The sequence below is a fragment of the Rousettus aegyptiacus genome, unplaced genomic scaffold (assembly GCF_014176215.1).
Source record: "Rousettus aegyptiacus isolate mRouAeg1 unplaced genomic scaffold, mRouAeg1.p scaffold_m13_p_1, whole genome shotgun sequence".
Lineage (NCBI taxonomy): Eukaryota > Metazoa > Chordata > Mammalia > Chiroptera > Pteropodidae > Rousettus > Rousettus aegyptiacus.
The window spans coordinates 90,739,983-90,757,663 of NW_023416284.1; the positions used below are offsets into that span (position 1 = coordinate 90,739,983).

At 34.7% G+C, this 17,681-nt stretch overlaps 1 pseudogene; it reads right to left on the reverse strand.

Annotated features, from left to right (window-relative positions):
* Nucleotides 1–312: 312 nt before the first annotated feature.
* On the reverse strand, nt 313–431 carry LOC118605285 (annotated as a pseudogene).
* Nucleotides 432–17,681: the final 17,250 nt, after the last annotated feature.

A 17,681-nucleotide genomic window follows, 5' to 3' on the forward strand; every position in this document is an offset into this window, starting at 1 on the left:
ATAACTTGCTAGGAAAGGGAGTCTGATTTAATAGAAAGATGGATTTTTGAGGCCTAGTGCAGTGGAAAGAACATGAATATAGGGTTTAAAGACTTGAATGTGAAAGATAAAACTGAAGCAAAGGAAAGAAAATGTAGAACCTCTTTATAGTCTTGAAACTTAAAATTTTATTTATTTATTTATTTATTTATTTATTTATTTATTTATTTATTTATTCATTTATATTTTTTAGGCAAGGCAACCCTTGGTTGACCTCTTAGATTGCAAGGACCTTGTCAGTTTACAATCCCTTACTTTTTATTTTATTTTTTACATATACAGCACCTGATCTTCCTAGGTGGTCACTTATCCAAGTACTAACCAGGCCTGACCCGGCTTAGCTTCAGAGATCAGATGGGATCGGGCTTGTTTAAGGTGGCATGACTGTACATGAAACTTAGAACTTCACAAGCAGAAACAGTATTATGAAAAAATGGTTTATTTGACCTCAGGACTTTTGTTCAAGAAAGTACCCAAGACAACGATCAAGGATGGATGATCAAATAGGAAAAGATATTTTCGATGTGTTAAAATCACACAGAACTAACTAATACCTGGAATGTGTAAAGAATGCCTGAAAACCAGAAAGAGAAGGGCTAGAAAAGTAATAAGAAAACAAGCAAAGGATGACATGGGGTTACTCACAAAAGGGAAAGCCTGAATGACTAACAAGTTATGTCAGATAAAGTGCTAAGCCTTAACAATAATCAGGAAAATGTAAATTAACACTGTAGGAAGGAGGAATACCCATCAGAACGGCAGAAATTAGGGATGGTGTGTTTCTGCACCTGCTGTTTTCCTTCTGACACCACAGTTCTTTCAACCTGTTTTACATCTTTCAATCTGTTTTACATCTGAAGCATTCCCAAAGATCATTGATGATTTTTAATAAAATGAAAAACCCAAGCAAAAAATTAGCAGTCACTTGAGATTACATGGAGTAGCCCCCTACTTAATAAAACCATAAGATGTGGGCTCAAGGACACTCTCCTTTACAGTTGGATAATGTGTAAATTGGTGCATTCTGCAAAGCAACTAGAAGGAAAATAAGAATGTTGATGAGCATCAATTCTAGAGAAATCCCTCTGGGCTCATGAAATGACATGGGCCAAGTGGTCGACCTCTGTGTTGTTTGGTACTTCAGGGGTTTAGTGCCGCCTTCAGAGGCTATCATCTAAAAGACAGGATAAGGACAAGGCATTCTGATAGTTGAAATCCTCTGTTCTTTTACTTCCACACATAGGTTCAAGTGTGCTAATGATGAATTTAAACATTAAAAATTTTATTTTTTATTTCTTCTCTTAATAATTCATTTATCTAACTTAAGTTTTTATACACCATCGATGTTGCTTTTATTTGATGTGCACCTTATATATGTTACTGATCTAGTAATGTTCCTCTTTAATCTCAATATAGTTTATATTTTCCTCAAAATCATTAATAATAGATTCTGTGACATAAAGAAACAGAGGGATTGGATAATATGAACTTGGCTGGAAATGAAAATGCTAGAGAGGGACCAGCATTCCAGTCACTGGGAAATGTAAAAGAAACCAGAAATTGGAAGCTGAAAACAGCTTACTTTTGTATTTTGAAACTTCTTGTGTAATAGACAAAGAAACAAATTAATTCCTCCCCCTTGCTATTTGGAGAATGTTACCACCAGATAGCTCTCTAGGGAAGGAGTTTGTATCCCTCTGCACCAAGTCCCTGTTAGCTGAGATTAAAGAGTCATCTCTTCTCCTTTTCTCTGAGATTCTAAAGGCGGAAGTACTTTAGGATTTGCCAATTCTCATTTGGTTTCAACCTTGGCACTAACTTTGCCTCTTATATTTTATTCTCCCCACATTCTTACTCCTCTCTGATGGTAACTGAGTAATTTGGAAATCTTGGGGCGGGGGAATGTTATTGTTCAATTAAAATTAACTTGCCTATTTACTGCCTAGCTTTTAAATAAGACATTAGGGTGCTACATTTAAAATTTAGAGGTTGCTTTGTTTTAAAGTCTGTTTTGTCTGGCATAAATAATGCTACCTCAGTTTTTTTTTGTTGGCTTGTTTCCATTTTCATGAACCATCTTTTTTCATTTCTTTACTTTCAGTCTATGTGTGTCTTTCAATCCGAAGTGAGTCTCTTGTAAGCAGTAAGGGTCTTGTATTCTTATTCATTCAGCCATCCTATGTACTTTGATTGGAATGTTTAATATTTACATTTAAAGTAATTATTGATAGATATGTAGTTATTGCCATTTTATTATTAATATTTTTAATCTTTTTTTCCCTTTCTTCTTAAAGAAGTCTCTCTAACATTTCTTGTAATACTAGTTTGGTGATGATGAACTCCTTTAGCTTTTTTTGTCTGGAAAGCTCTTTATCTCTCTTTCGATTCTAAATGATAGAATTGCTGGGTAGTGTAATCTTGGTTGTAGCTCCTTGCTTTTCGCCACTGAATATTTCATGCCAATTCCTTCTGGCACGTAAAGTTTCTGTTGAGAACTCAGCTGACAGTCTTATGGAAACTCCCTGGTAGGTAATTAACTGCTTTTCTCTTGCTGCTTTTAAGATTATCTTCTTGTAATTAACTTTTAGCATTTTAATTATGATGTATCTTGGTGTGGGTCTATTTGGGTTCATCTGTGCTTCTTGGGCTTATATGTCTATTTCCTTCACCATCATAGGGAAGTTTTCTAACATTATTTTTTCGAATAGGCTTTCAATTTCTTGCTCTCTCTTCTCCTTCTGGTACCCTTATGATGCGAATGTTGTTATGTTTGATGTTATTTCAGAGGCCCCTTAAACTACCCTCACTTTTTTGGATTTTTTTTGTTGTTGTTGCTGTTCTGATTGGATGTTTTCTGCTACTTTATCTTCTAAATTGCTTATTCAATTCTCTGGTTCATCTAATGTACTGTTGATTCCTTCTAAGGTGTTCTTCACTTCAGTTACTATATTCTTCATTTCTGACTGGTTTTCTTTTATGCTTCCCATCTTTGTTTTTATGTTTTTTATCTCTCTGCTAAAGTTCTCACTGAGTTTATCTAGTCTTCCCCTAAGTACATGGAGAATTCTTAAAACCAGTGCTTTGAACTCTATAACTGGTAGATTGCTTGTCTCCATTTTGTTTAGTTCTTTTTCTGGACCTTTGTTCTGTTCTTTCAGTTGGGACATGTTTCTTTGTCTCCCCATTTTGGCTGACTCCCTGTGTCTGTTTCTATGCATTAGATAGGGCTCCCAAGTCTCCTGATCTTAGTAGGGTGGCCTTACGTAGTAGATGTCCTGTGGGGCTGAGTGGTACAGTCTTCCCTGGTATCCAAGTGTGTTCCTTGTATGGGTGTGTGTGCTTTCTTGTCGTAGTTGAGACTTGGTTGCTGTTTGCACATCAATGTAATAGATTAACTCAGGGTGATTAGCTGTGAGGACTGGCTGGGGGCTACAGTGGAGGAGCTATTGTGAAGGGGCTGACCCTATGGAGCAGAATTTGTTTTAGCAGGGCTTTGGTGCCTGCCCAGTCTGTCCTTTGTGTTTGTCATCCTCAGATGCAGCCCATGGGTGGTGCTCCAGCTTGAGTTGAAACCGATACTGGATGTGCCAGCCTTGGGGCCTCCTGGTAGGGGCCCTGCCACGGGCCAAGTTCATCCATAGGCTTTTCCTTACCGGAGATCATATGGCAAAAGTAACCAGGCAACCCACAGATGGCCACCACTCATGCTGCGCTTAGAGGTGACTTGAGAGGTCAAGCTGGGAATTGAGACTGGCTACCACTAGTGCTCTTTGTTGTATAAAGATATTTTGTTTGTTTGATTTAATAGCAGAGCTAGTTTGGTGGCTTCAATACTACCTTAATTTGGTAGACTAGAAAAGTGAATATTCTGTTTGGAATTTATTTAAACCGTCACCTCCTCAAACATTGTAGTGGGTTATATTAGGAAGTCTGGCAGAAATCACACCATTTAAAATCCCTTCTCCCTGTTATATTCTTATTGACTTGACTTTTGCTTAATATTCTTTGCCTATTGCTTTTGAAAACCATCTGGTTTTTATTATTGTATTTTTATTTGCTTTTGACAAGGAATTTAAACTAATGTTAGTTTTTCTATTAAATTAAGCAACCTATTAATCGATGTGGTTTGTTGGGTTCTTGTCCATTATTTCTACCTAAACTCTCCTATATAAATTTGTTCTTCTTTGGAGGATTATTTTTAGTTTGTGTTATTTATTCACTTAGTTAATTAGTACACTTAAGTGTTCCCAGAAACTGACAATATCCTTGAAAAATGCTGATTCATGGGAAAAGAATACAGAATATTAAAAGAATATTAACATATGCAAAGCTGGATTTTATAACAGGCTGATTAAGCAAAGAAATCATCAGTACTTAAGTTTCCCAAAATGACTTTTTGAAATTTATAAAAAATATAAAAGATTCTGGAGACTCCTTTGGCAGTTTGTAAACAAACACGTGTTTAAAAATCTCCCTTTTATGCATCTCCAGGTTGAATTTCAATATCTTGTTTCATTATGATACAGAATCCTCACACTTGCTACTATGACATAACAGGAAAAGATATGTAGGTGTGTAGTTTGATTATATTTGTTATTTAAAAAAATCTTTGTACTTAGATTTTGTTTGTTTTTGGGAAACTTAAAAGATTCTTAGTAAGGGAGGAAAAAAAGAACAACAATAAGAAATTTATATTGTAGTGTTAGATGTGATTAGTAAAATCATTCAGGATTAGTAAAAGCAGTCCTTAATACAAAATATAGGGTACAGAGATAAGAAATAAAAAAACAACTTACTCTTGCTTTTTCCAATGGGACCTAAAATAAACCAGAAACAAGTGAGTGTCATTGGTTGCTCAGAAGAAACTTAAAGTTTTTTAGTACATTTGTCTGGGCCTTTAGTTTTTTTTTTTATAGAAGGAAGGATAATAGTAGTTAATTTTTATCGACCACCTTTCTAGGCCCCTGGAATTGTTCTTAGAGTTCTTTAATTCACACGGTAATCTTATTTTATTAATATAATCTCATTTTTATCATGAATAAATCATCCAAAATCACACAGCCAAATCCTATAAGAACTTGAATCTCAAGGAACCTGGCCCCAGAGTGAACCTCTTTCTACATTGTTATGCTGTCTCTGAGTTTCATGCTGGCAATACACTACTAACTGTCTTTCTTTAAACTTCCTTGACTTTTTAAATTCATATTATTACTCCTATTTCCTTAATTTTCTCTTATACTGATTTTTCCATTCTTTAAGGCCAAAGAGGATTATTAACCTAGCTCAAATAAATGACAGATTAGTACTGGAGTCTGGGTTTGTTTGACTCCAAATTACTCTACCTCATTCTAAGCTTTACAAAAGTAATAAGGTGATCTTTTTCCATTTGTAAAACAAGTACGTTTTGCATGTCTACCATGGTCCAGATAATTCCAGGTGCTGCAGATGTGCAGTGAGTAGAGCAAGGCCTTGTTCCTCTTAAGGACTCAGCAGTTAAGTTGACTTATGTTAACAAACAAGTGTTATCTGTGACAGAGGAGTTACAGGATTACTGAGGAGGAGGTAACACTCATTCTCTTTGATCTCAGTTGCCTAAAGGAACTAATGAGATCTTTATTTGTGGAAGTCAGCCTGGTAATGACTTAGTATGTTTTTAATGGAATCAGCATAGTGCAGTGGATAGAATATATTCAAGTCCAAAATTTGAAAAACAAACTCTAATGTTAATAGAAGAAATTGTAGAAAAAATTTCATGACCTTGAGAATAGGAAAAGGCTTCTTATACTCAAAGTGCAAAACCACATGTGAATAATTGAATAAATAAAAATTAATTATTTATGTTAAAAAAAGACCATAGATAAATTTCAGGGACCCTTGACAGACTGGGATAAGGTATATTCAGTGTCTAAAAATCACAAAAGATTAAAACTAGACTAAACAAGGAATGCCTGAAAATCAGTGAGACAGGAAACTCAAAGAAAGAAAAATGACATGAATAGATAATTCAGACAAGAAAAACAAGTATGTATAGAGATATGTAACATCTCCAGTAATAATGGAAGTAAGGTTAAAACTATGAAGTACAGTTGACCCTTGAAAAACATGGGTTTGAACTGTATGGGCCCACTTATATGCAGATTTTTTCAATAAATATGTACAGTATGTAAATGTATTTTCTCATGATTTTCTCAATAACATTTTCTATTCTCTTATTTATTGTAAAAATACAATATATATAATACTTATACATACTTATATGTTAATTGACTATGTTTTTGGTAAGTCTTTCGGTCAACAGTAGTTGATTTTAGGGAGTCAAAAATTATATATAGTTTTTTTGTTATCTTTATATTTTTTATGTTCAATAGAATGGTAACACTTGGAGACTACCAAGTGTTGAGGGTTTGGACAAAGGGTACTTTCCATATAGGTGGTAAGGGAGCAAATTGGACTAATTTGAAAAGTTATCCACAAGTGAAACTAAGTAGATGCAAGTCCTATGAACCAGTGATCCTATTACTTTGATTACATCTTAGGGAACCCTCTTAAAGATGCATAACAAGACAGTCTCAAATGGTTATTTACTATATGCTGTAAAGCAGATTTCAATTTCACTGGGATATTTTCTTTATATATTTATCTTTCAGTACATTAGAGTAGTTTATACTTTCTAAAATATCTTAAGTAACTTATCAGGAAATAAAGAATAATTTGAACTCCAACGTTTTGCTAACTGACAATGATAGCTTCTGATATACTATGCAAGACCAAAGCATTTTACAATAAATTATTGAAGTACCTACAAACTTAAAAAGTAAAATGTATATTTTAAAAATCTGTTTTCCTTTCCTTGTACATGGTGAAAATATTTAGTATTGATAATCTTTTTTAAAGAATATGCCTGCTCTGGGTCACAGGGACACCAAATCCTCCATGACATGCACTGTGGTATTTTTACCTCTGTCCAGGAAGACCTTTAAATGGTGGAAGGAAGTCACCACTCTTTCCCTTTTTTTTGCTCACTTTCTTAGTGGAAGTTTGAAAACCTTCGTGAATCACTAAAAGTTACTTTACTTTAAAATTAGTGCCTTAAATTTCTTATCTTATTTCTTTTTTTTATGTCATTAATTTCACCTCCTTCCTCCTCATTAGTTTGGAATGTTTCAGATTTTGGTTAGTAAACTATTAAATCAAATCTCAGCAGGCATTTATCTTTGTTTTGCTTTTTTGATGAGTGACTAAACATTTTGTTTTCAAAAAATTCTTCATTAAACTCAGGATATTTTGTGTGATATGGAAGCAAAAGAGATAGAAAGATATCTGTCTCAGGCATACTGAGCCCAGATTTAACAAAAGTACTTTGTGAAAAGTTCCTAAGACTATATGGGACATTGATAGTCACCAAAATTGAGAAAAATTAGGAATTTACTGATAGGTCTTCCAGGCATTTAAAAAAATCAAAACCTAAAACATAGACAAAATCCCCTAAAGATATTTGTTTTCTGAGTTAAATACACTATTTTTACTTCAATAGTTTGCCAGGGATATCATTAAAAAAGAGACATTTATAGGGTCCCTAATATTCTCAGAAGAATTTCATGTTAGAAGATCAGCATTTATATGATTATAAAGGAACTCTATTTTCAAGCAGCCCCTCACCTTGGTGGATCTGTAGGAAGCATAAGATATTTAGGGCTCATTCTATGATAGCCTTTGTTTTCCTAAATACCAAAAGTTGAAAACTTTGGGGGTAGGTAGTGTGTTTCAACTTGATAATTCCTTCTTAGTCTTTGTGGGCTCCTTTTCTTCTTAACCACTAACTTAGAATGCTTGAAATTTGGTCATCCACTGTGCTTTTCTTTTTATGCTCTTTCTTAAGTAATTTCATCTAGTAATGTTTATATGTAGCTGACTTGCAATTTTTTTTTGCTCTATTCCTTTGACATTTCACTTGGACATATGAAAGTCACATATCCAAAGACAGAATTGTGACTTCCTATTCTCCCCCAAATTGTTGAATGAATATTGAGGGAATGGATACTTCTGTCTGCTCTCACATACAATTAGGAAGTCCCGTGGGTTCTCCCTTCAAAATATATCTGGTAATCATTCATTTTGTTGATCTCTCCTGTTACTGCTTCAATCAAATCAAACATCATCTGTTGCTAGATTTATTGCAATACCTTCTTGTCTGTGAGGAGGATGAGTCCAGGCCAAAATCCTGTCTGTTAAGCTCAGCCATAGGCAATCACAAAGGCTTTGCTTAGCAAGCCTCCTGGTGGAAAGCTGCCTTCCCCACACCAGACTTTGTGTACAGACAGTATATATCACCCTATAGAGGGAGTTTAGCCAAGAACTCAGGCCCCACCACTGCATCCTATCATGTTCATACACACATCTGCATTCCTAGCCCAGGCATGGTCATTTGGATGCCTCCTTAGAGTGGGGTCCTTAGCTGGTATACTTTTCAGGTGCCTCCTCCAAGACCTTCTTATCAGGGGACCTTGACTAAAACACTCTTCTCCAGTCTGACTCGGTATTGTCCCACTGTTGCTGTTCTGCCTCCTTGTTGCTTGGATCCATAAAACATCAGGAGCATTTTGTTCCGTGCTCTTTAGTGGTGAGATGATTTCCCCTGCCTATGTTGTATGCCAAGGATCCCTGCCTGGTATTGTCCCCCAGAGAAAGATAGAAGGGGCTATTTGGCTGGGAGAACCAGCACTTTTCTTTGCCTCTTGTCTGCACTATCACAGTAAGTGAATAAAGTCTTGATTGTTACTCTCAGTTTGGCTCCTTGTCCTAAATGACCATCTCAATACCTGGCAGCTTGACTGGCTTCTGCTCTTGCTCCTCTACAATACATTATCCACACAACTTCCAGAGTGACCTTCTCAAAACGTAAATTGGGACTTGTAACTCTCTTGTTTGATACTTTCTAATAATTCTTCATTTCACTAGACTAAAATACCAAATTATTTTCATGGCTTACAAGGTCCTTACTTCTCTGACCTCTTCTCTGCTTTCCTCTCTGTTACCTAGGCTCCAATCATACTGGCTTATCAACATTTTTTTTCAAGTTCATTCCCATTCGAAAAGCTTTGAACTTGTTCCCTCTCACCGGAATACTTTCTCTCCAGATATTTTCATGATTAGCTCCTCGCTTAGGTCTCAGATCAAATGTCACCTCTTTTTACCTTCTCAATCAAGACACAATAACATTCCTCAGTTACTCCTTATTATGCCAACTCCTTTAATTTTTTCCATAACAATGGTCACTATTTGAAATTATCTTTTACATTTATCTGTTTCTTGATGTCTCTCTCCTTCCAGTTCAATGTAAATTCCATGTAAACAAGAATCATAACTGCCATCTTTACCACTAAGTCCATAGCATATAGAATACTACCTGACACATGTATATACTTGGATAATATTTATTTAGTTGTCTTTTTTTTTTTTGCCTATTAGATTATTAGACTACAAGTCAGTTGAGGACAGGAACCCAGTTTAATTGATCTTTGCAACCTTGATATTTAATACAAAGAAGGTATTCTAAGAACTGTTTGTTGGATGAATTGGAGGAGTGAATGAAGATAGTTTATACTCATAGTCTCTTTTCTTTTGGAGGGCAATCAAGCATAATTATTCACAGGCAGTGAAATGTAGGAAGAATAGCTCTCTTTGTTATATTTCAAGAGCCTTAAGCCTTAGTGTCCACCTTCCGAAAGTAATGGAGACTTTAGTAGGTGGAATCCACTCTTATTTCACTTTCTTATATAGTGCATAAAGTAGGAGAAATGATTCAAAATGAAATGGTGTATTGGTCATTTCTGTGCATGAAGTGGGAGAAACTGATTTGAAATTAATTTCTGCATTAGTCATTTTTTCCTTTCTTTAATCTTTAATTCACTTACTGTTCTCTTCAGTATTTGTACATCGTTCTTGTAAATTTTGAGTTTCATCATTATTAGCAACCAAGATAATGTTCTTCTCTATTTGCAATATGGGTTACATTGTCCTCAAAATTATTATAACAAGTACCAAGATAAGGAAGGAGGGAGTTTTATCAATATGAACATAGCTGGAAATGAAAACTGCCAGATTGAGGAACCACCTCCCAGTCACTGCGGAACCTAAAGGATATTAGAACTTAAAAGTAACTTTTGGGTACTTCAGCTGTTTCTAAAACACATTTAAAAAAGAAACACATTACTTATCTTCCTGAGATTAGAAGATGGGTTACTTTCTATGAAATATATTGTACCCCTTCTTTGTGGGATTTGATAAACAAGTTGTAAATCAAGCCCTTCATTATTTGGGAAAGAAATGATGCCACTTTTCATCCATTTTCTGAGTAGTAAGAGTTATGCTAGAGTTCTCTTAGTTCCAACACTTTGACCAACATTGTTGCTTCTTTCATTATTCTCTCTGCATTCTTCCTTCTTTTCAGTATAACCAATTAGGCTGAAAATTCATATTTTTAGGGTCATTATAACTAATCCTAGGAGATTTTAATCCTGAACTGTTTTATTGTCATAACCAATGGCATGTAGATTTTCTCATATTTATAAGGAATCAATAGAATGATAGGTAATAACATGCAAGTAAAGGAGCTCAAGAATTCCAGAGACATAGATTAGGAGTGATATCAAAGCATGACGAAGTGAGAGATGTCCCCAGATCACTTCCCTTGAAACAACAATAAAATGAGCATCTAAAACTCAACAGAAAAACACCCAAACTGCACACCAGCACATCTAAGTGAGGGATCTGCAAATAAGAGCTTCCACAGGTCAGAACCCTTGGATTCGGGTGGTAGACTGAGAGAAACAAAGAAGCTGCCTCTTGCAGCTGGAGCTCCCTGCAGGAGGCGGGGGAGGAGAAAGGTGCAGCGGGTTCCCTGAGCAGCCCTCCCTTCCTGGGAGAGTTGTGAGCTCCATGCAGTGGTAGTGCCCAGGGATCAGGGCAGAGAGCAGAGAAGTGAGGATGACAAAGAAGTGGGGATGACAGAGAAGCAACAGTTGTTATTACAAGTCACAGTTGTAAAACGCAAGGCTGAGCCACAGCTCCATCCTCCAACCCAGAGGGCACTTCCCTCCATATCCTCCAAGACTGAACACCGAACCCAAGGGGAATTTGAGCAAACACTACTAGAATTGTCACAAACACTGACAGGAACTGAGACTGAGTGTATCAAGCATGATTGACTATTTATAAGAAAAAAAAAAGAGGCATTATTAAAGCTTTATATAAAGCAGGGATCCAAGAGGCTTAGATGTCACCTACTAGAAACTAAAAAAAAAAAAAAAAAAGTACCTTTTTTGCAGCAGGCTAAAGAGAGACCTCATATAATAAATCTTTCTGGAAAAAAAAGCAAAATACACTTCCACTAATGCCCAGGTGGACAAATAGTCTATTAAACGCCATGAATAACCAATGTGACAAGGCATCTCAAAAAAAAAAAAAAAAAAAAAAAAAAAGAAAGAAAAAGAAAATCTCCAGAAAATAAGCTTACAGACATATAAATATGCAACTTAAATGACAGAGAATTCAGAATGGTTCTTCTGAAAAAAACCAGTGAGTTCTGAAATGAGTCATATTGACAATTTTGGGAATTAAAAAAAAAAAACTATATGAGCAGAATGAATTCTTTAGATTGAAACCCTCAAAAAGAACCAAATAAGATCTCTGGAGATAAAGAACTCACTGCAAGAGATAAAAAATGAAATAGCAAGCTTGGGAAATAGAGTTGGCCAAGTGGAGGAAAGAATTAGTGATATTAAAGACAGAAATCTAGAAATAAATCAGAAGGAAGAAGAGGGAAACTGAATAATGAAAAATAATGAAAGAGAAATTCAAGAACTAGCTGATACCATCAGGAGAGAAAACATAAGAATAATGGACATTCTTGAAGGGGAGGGAAAAAAGCAGGGACAAAAAGTATTTTCAGACAAATAGTGGACGAGACTTTCCCAAATCTAAGGAATGAGCTGCAGCTTAGAATTCAATAAGTCAAAAGAATACCCAATTATTTCAACACAAAAAGACCTTCTCCAAGACACATTGTATTAAAATGATCAAAAATCAATGACAAAGAAAGAATTCTCAGGGTAGCCAGGGAAAAGAAGACAGTAACCTATACAGAAAAACCCATTAGGTTATCGTCAGACTTCTCAGCACAAATCTTACAAGCCAAAAAGGACTGAAATCAAATACTCGAACTATTAAGTGAAAGGAACTACCAGCCAAGAATAACGTATCCAGCAAAGCTCTCCTTTCGATATGAAGGGAAAATAAAGACCTTTCCAGACATACAAAAATTGAGGGAATTCTCCACAATGAGGCTTGCATTACAGGAAATACTGAAAGAGGTTAGCTCACCTAAAACAAAAATAACAACAAAAAATACATAAGTAAGAGTAAGGTGACTAGCAGGCATATAGAAGCAGAGGAGTGCAGCTCTTACTAAGAACAGGACATTACAAGCTTAAACAATAAGAAGAGATTTGCTATAGCAAGATAGTAATGAACTTTCAACATACATAGGGACAAATTAAGACAACACTGACAGAAAAGGGGAGGATTCAAAGATCCAAATTCACAAAGGGGAATGAAGAAAAGGCACACACGGCAGAAAAAGATGATATATACATATCACTACCCTCTATATATTCATAATGGTAACCATATACCAAAGATTCAGAACTGAGATAGATAACATAAAACAAGATGGACTAATGGGTTATAATTTTCTGAAAACAGATCTTCTCCTGTCTTGGTTAATTTGATTCCCAGGTATTTTATAGCAGTCAACACAATTGTAAATGAGATTATTTTTGTAATTTCTCTTTCTGAAAGTTCATCATTGGTGTATAAAAATGCCGCTGACTTTTGAATATTTATTTCATAACCTGCTACTTTACTGAATTCGTTGATAAGTTCTAACAGTTTTTTGGTGGAATCTTTAGGGTTCTCTATATGTAGTATCATGTCATCAGCAAATAATGAGTTTCACTTCTTCCTTTCAAATTTGGATGCCTTTAATTTCTCTTTCTTGTATAATTGCTGTGGCTAAGACTTCCAATACAATGTTGAAGAGGAGCGGTGAAAGTGGGCATCCTTGTCTTGTTCCTGATCTTAAGGAAAATGCTTTAAGCTTTTCCCCATTAAGTATGATGTTAGCTGTAGGTTTGTCATATATAGCCTTTATTATGTTGAGGTATGTTCCCTCTATTCCCACTTTGCTGAGAGTTTTTATCATAAATGGATGCTGGATTTTGTTGAACGCTTTTTTTTTTTTTTGCATCTATTGATGTGATCATGCGGTTTTTATCTTTTGATCTGTTAATGTGGTGTATCACATTAATTGATTTGCAGATATCAAACCAATCTTGCAAATCAGAAATAAATTCAACTTAATTATAGTGTATGATATTTTTAATATATTGCTGAGTTCGGTTTGCTAATATTTTGTTGAGGATTTTTACATCAACGTTCATAAGAAATAGCCTATAGTTTTCCTTTTTTGTAATGTCTTTGCCTGGTTTTAGAATCAAGGTAATGGTGGCCTCATAAAAGGAATTAGGGAAACGTCCTTCTTTTTGAAATTTTTGGAATAGTTTGAGAAGATTAGGTGTTAATTCTTCTCTAAATGTTATGAATCCACCTGGTCCAGGACTTTGTTCACAGATAGGAAGAATCAACACTATTAAAATGGCTATACTAGCAATCTATAGATTCAATGCAATTTCTATCAAAATACCAATGGCATTTTTCAGAGAGCTATAATAAATAAACCTAAAATTTATATGGAGCCATAAAAAAACTCAAATAGCCATGACAATCTTCAGAAAGAAGAAAAAAGCTGGAGGTTTCACAGTACCTGATTTCAAACTATACTACAAGGCCACAGTAATCAAAACAGCATGTACTGGCATAAAAACAGATACATTGATCAATGGAACAGAATAGAGAGCCCAGAAATAAATCCACGCCTATACACTCACATAATATATGACAAAAAGGCAAGAATATACAATGGGGTAAATACAGTCTCTTCAATAAATGGTGTTGGGAAAATTTGACAGATACATGCCAAAAAAAAAAAAAAAAAGAAGAAGAAGAAGAAGCTGGACTATCTTCTTACACTGTATACAAGAATAGACTTAAAATGGATTAAAGACTTAAATGTCAGACCTGAAACCATAAAACTTTTTGAAGAAAACATAGGCAGTAAACTCTCTGATACTACTAACAGAAATTTCTTTTCAGGTATATCTACTCGGGTAAGAGAAACAAAAGAAAAAATAAACAAATGGGACTACATCAAGCTAAAAAGTTTTTGCACAGCAAAGGAAACCATCAACAAAACAAAAAGTCAACAGACTGGGAGAAGATATTAGCTATGATACATCTGATAAGCAGTTAATATTCAAAATTTATAAAGAACTTATACAACTCAACAACAAAAAAACAAACAATCCAATTAAAAAATGGCCAGAAGGCCTTAACAGATACTTCTCCAAAGAGGAAATACAGATGGCTAACATGGCTAACAGACATATGAAAAGATGCTGAAGATTGCTAATCATAGAGATATGCAAATTAAAGCCACAATGAGATATCACCTCACACCTGTCAGAATGGTTATCATCAATAAATCAAAAGATAGCAAGTGTTGGCAAGGATGAGGAGAAAAGGGAACTCTTGTTCATTGTTGGTGGGATTGCAAATTGGTACAGCCACTACGGAAAACAGTCCGGAATTTCCTAAAAAAATTAAAAATGGATATACCTTTTGACCCTGCAATTGCACTTTTGGAAATTTATCCAAAGAAAACCAAAACAATAATTTGTAAAGATCTATGCACTCCAATATTCATGGCAGCATGATTTACAATAGCCAAGATATGAAAGCAGCCTAAATAACCATGAACAGACAATTGGATAAAGAAATTACGGTTCATATATACAATGGAATATTATTCAGTCATTAAAAAAATGAAATCCTACTATTTGCAATGACATGGATGGACCTAGAGGTTATTATGCTGAGTGAAACAAGTCAGACAGAAAGATAAATATCATATGATTTCACTTATATGTGGAGTCTAAGGAACAAAAAGAACAAACTAATCAAAAACACTCACAAATATAGTGAACAATTTGGGGTGGCCAGAGGAGAGGGGATTGGGAGGCTAGGAGAATGGAATGAAGGATTAAAGAAGTACAAATTCGTAGTTGATAGTTGGGCACAGGGATGGGAAGCATCGCAGAGGGAATGCAGTTAGCATTAATATGATGGCTAAGTGGAAGGCCAGAGGAGGAAGGGAGCAATTGCGGGGATCATTTTATGAACATTATAGATGTCTGATCAATGTACTGTATACTTGAAACTAATTTAAATAAATAAATTTATATATATAAAATTATAAATAAATTATAATTATAAATAAAGATATAAATATATATATTTTTAAAACCCAAGAAGCACGAGAGGAAAAATCCACAAAACCAAACCAAAATAAAAAAACAGAAATGCAAGGACAGGGAAATAATGAAAATACTGAGCTACCAGAAAGCAAAACATAAAATGACTATAGGAAAACTTCATACTTCAATAATCACCCTAAATATAAATGGACCGAACTCATCAATAAAAAGGCACAGAATTGAAGACTGGATCAAAAAACAAACCTCAATCATATCCTGCCTCCAGGAGACACATCTTAGCTCCAAAGACAAATATAGACTCAAAGTGAAAGGGTGGAAAATATTTTAAGCAAATGGCATTCAGAGAAAAGTGGGAGTAGCAGTACTAATATTGGATGAAACAAACTTCAAAATAAAAAAGGTAAAGAAAGATAATGAGGGACACTTCATAATGATAAAAGGAATTGTGCACCAAGAAGATATAACACTTATTAACGTCTATGCTCCCAATTAAGGAGCCCTGAAATATATAAAGCAATTACTAATGAAACTAAAGGGAGAAACAGACCAAAACACTTTTGTAGTAGGGGACCTAAATAACCCGCTGTTGGATATGCACAGACCATCCAAACAGAAAGTCAATAAGAAATTAATATCCTTAAATGACACATTAGACCAACTGGACACAATCAACATCGACAGAGCCTTTCATTCCAAAAAAGCTGCTTATACATTCTTCTCTAGTGCACATGGAACATTCTCAAGAATTGACTACATACTGGGACACAAAGAGCCTCAACAAATATAAGAGGGTTGAAATCATACCAACATATTTCTTGATCATAATGCTTTGAAGCTGGATATCAACTGTAAAAAGAAAGCAGGAAGAACCACAAATACATGAAGATTAAACAACATGCTACTGAAGAATAACTGGGTCAGAGAAGAAATAAAAAGAGAGATCAAGAGATACATAGCAATGGATGAGAATGATAGTACAACAAATCAATACTTTTGGGACATGGCAAAAGCAGTCATAAGAGGAAAGTTCATATCATTACAGGCCTATCTATAAAACAAGGATGAGCCCAAATAAACAACCTAATGCTTCATCTTAAAAAAACTAGAAAAGGAAGAACAGATGAAGCCTACAGTTAGCAGAAGGAAAGAAATCATCAAAATTAGAGCAGATATAAATGAAATTGAAAACAAACAAACAATAGAAACAATAAATGCAACACAGAGCCAGTTCTTTGAGGTTAATAAAATTGATAAACCCCTAGCTAGACTCACTAGATAAAAAGGAGAAAAGACACAAATAAACGATATCTGGTTGGAAGGAGAAATTATGACAGAAACCACAGAAATACAAAGGATCATAAGAATACTATAAGAAAGTATATAACCACAAATTTAATAACCTAGAAGAAATGGACAAGTACTTAGAAAAATATGACCTTCCTAGAATGAATCAAGAAGAACTGGAAAATCTAAATAGACTGATCAGCAGTATGGATATTAAAATAATCATCAAAAAGTAACCATAAAGTAAAAGTCCAGGATCAGATGGTTTCATCATTGAATTCTACCAAACATCAATGAAGATTTAATATATGTTTTTCTCAAACTCTTCCAAAAAATTGAAGTGGAGGCAATACTTCCTAAGTCATTTTATGAGGCCAGTATTACCTGGTAAATTTAACACAAGCACGCACGCGTGTGCACACGCGTGCGCGCACACACACACACAGACACACACACACACAGGAAAAAAAACTATGAACCAATATCTCTCAAAAATCCTAAATAAGATACTAGTGAACCAAATACAGCAACATATCAAGAAGATTATATGCCATGATCAAATGAGTTTCATCATGTGATCACAAGGATGGTTCGACATACACAAATTGATTAATGTGATACACCACATAAACAAGTTCAAAAATAAGAATCAGCCTTTGACAAGATACAGCATCCATTAATGATCAAAATACTTAACAAAATCAGTATAGAAGGAAAGTATCTTAACATAATAAAGTCCATATATGACAAACGCACAGCCAATATTATACTTAATGGAGAAAAATTAAAAACCTTTCCTCTAACATCAGGTACAAGACAAGACCGTCCACTATCACAACTGTTATTCAATATAATGTTAGAGGTCCTAGAGAGTACAATCGGGCAAGAAAAAAATATAAAAGGCAT